The following is a 2,807-nucleotide window of genomic DNA, read 5'->3' as shown; positions in this document are numbered from 1 at the left end:
CAAAAAATTCGACATGCTCCTTTAAACTTTAGAACTTTTTAATTTGAACCTTTGAATTTTTAATTGTAGTAAATTTGAACCCATTTATCAGATATTAAACATTAAAAATGAGACAATAACATTTATACCTCTGACTTTTTTTTTTATAAAATTTTAAATTTACCCTTAATTCCAAATTTAAAATAAAAATAAAGTTAAAAAAAAAAACAATCAGGATACTTTGGTATTTTTTAGGTATTGTCGTTAGAAGTTAATCACCAAATTTTGACGGATGGGTTTAAATTGACTGCAATTGAAAGTTCAGAGGTTCAAATTGAGAGATTTTAAAGTTTAAGGGCTTGTCAAATCGTATGGTAATTCAAATGTGTAAAGTGAGTAAAGTGAAGTTATTCATTTTTTTTGTAAAAAAAAAAAATCTTTTTCAAGATTTCCGATTTCCTCAAGGTGTTAAAATCTTTGAGATTGCACTCGAGAACTCATATAAAGCCCAAATAGTTTTTTATTTTAATTTGTTCAATCAATGACGGTATACTTGTTCAAAATTCCCTTTTCATTTTTTATCTAATATTTCTATCCAATAAAATCCTTTTATCTTCTTCATACTTCAATCATATATTCAATGGAAAGGCCAGAAACTCTTAGCTGTTAAGCATAGCAGTGACCCAAACAGGGCGTATATACTTGCTGTAATTTGTCCACTTTTACTTAACTAACAACAAACCTGAAGGCCCACAGCTGGAGAGAAAATCAAGGTTGCTGAAAAAATACCCTGCCCAAAGATTCACCTGTAAATGTCTCTACTTTTCATTTGCTGACTTTTTTTTATATATATATATATTCTTTGTTCATCAATAAATACATTATGGTAAAATAATCCAAGGTTGCTGAAATTTTCCAAGTGACTGGCGGTTTGTGGAGCCCTTATGTTGCTTCAAACTTCAAAGAACCAAAGTTGCATTTTATTAAAAAAAAAAAAAAACAAAAAAACTCTATTTTTTTTGTAGCTAAGAAATTCCAGGTATGGAATTTATGTTTTGTTTTAAATATTTGTTCTATGTGTTACAATTATATGACTGAGCTAGGTTTATCTTATACATTGAAGTAGAAGGGAAGATGATTTTGTTTGCTATTATTATTAATAATTTGGATGGGATTTTACTATTTTAGTCATCAAACTAGACTCTTGCCAAGAGGAAAAGTCAAAACACCAACAAAAATTGGTGTAAGCCTATTTGATCAAATATGAAGAAGTGTCATTCTTCACATCCTAATCATGCCTACACATTTCTTTAATATTGTTAAATACGAAATTAGTGAGATCTCGATGAGTTTGATATGTTTAGTTAAATAGGTCGGGTTAGAGTTGACCTATATTTCAACACGTCTCGAACCTTACCTAAAGACTGAGAATTTTTGACATTATCTATGATCTTGACACGAACCCAATACAAAAATACTTAGTCAATAACAATTGCGTTCCGCTCTACATAATTGACTTTTTGAGTGCTTTTAAGGACCAGTTGCAGATTTTAGAGATGAAGAAGCATTATAAGATGAAAAGATTGCAGATAAGATCATGACATGGAAGTTTGAGGAAGGTTTAATTAATTGGGTCAAATATCCTCTTTGTCCCACAGATAGACTATAAAGAGAAGATGTATGGAAACGAAGACGACTTAAACCAAATTTCTCAGAATTAAACACAACATCGACTCTACTTAAAAGCAGCCGACTCTATCTAAGTCATTCTTGATGGCTGCAAAACACCCAATTTTCCTACTTGATCACTCCACGCACGTAATGACCATCTCTTTCCTCTCGTTTTCCAGTCAATGGTAAGACTCAAATATATATATATATATCTACGAGAAAGTGGTAACTTTGATGTATGGAAACGAAGACGACTTGAACCAAATTTAATTAATTAAACACAACATTGACTCTACTTAAAAGCAGCCGACTCTATCTAATTAAGTCATTCTTGATGGCTGCAAAACACCCAATTTTCCTACTTGATCACTCCACGTACGTAATGACCATCTCTTTTCTCTCGTTTTCCTGTCAATGGTAAGACTCAAATATATCTACGAGAAAGTGGTAACTTTATGGCTTATCTTTTGGTCCTTGTGCAAGTCTACCCTCCCTCAAATGTCTGCAGAAAATTGAAGGCCAGTACTAATATATATTGGTGCTTATATAATTACCGCACCACAAAAAATCTCAAAGTTATGGACGTTTCTGAATGGGGTCGTTTGAACACAAAACGACTTCACCAGAAGTCATTTGAATAGTAAAATGACTTATCTCAGAAGGAGAAGTTGTTTGAACAGTGCTTTGAGGGGTCGTTTAAACAGTAAAACACTGTTCAAATGAACCCTCATTCTGAGAGCTGGCCTCGTTTGAACAGTGAAAGACCCCACTTAGAGGGGTCGTTTTATTGACCAGTATGATCAAGACTCTTTTAATTGGGACTGCACCAATTAAATATATGGAGATGCACCAATTAAATATAGCCAGTCTCAATTAATCGATTCTCCACTTGTATGTACATGCACCAATTAAATATAGCCAGTCTCTCTTCCAACTATCTATTTTTGCAAATTTAATAAAATTACCATTGAATTTGTTGGCTCACGTGGGTTTAAAAAAAATTTAATGATAAATTCACCCATTCACTATACGGAGATGGTTAAAAGATGATCGAGATAATGATTTTTTTCATTTCTTACAGGGAAAAATCTACTTTACCCCTCTGAAGTTTCAGTGATTTTTCAATTTGAACTCCAAAGTTTAAAAAGTGGCAATGT

The sequence above is a fragment of the Corylus avellana genome, chromosome ca2 (genome assembly GCF_901000735.1).
Source record: "Corylus avellana chromosome ca2, CavTom2PMs-1.0".
Lineage (NCBI taxonomy): Eukaryota > Viridiplantae > Streptophyta > Magnoliopsida > Fagales > Betulaceae > Corylus > Corylus avellana.
The sequence above is the reverse complement of the archived record's forward strand: the minus strand, read 5'-3'. Positions refer to the sequence as shown.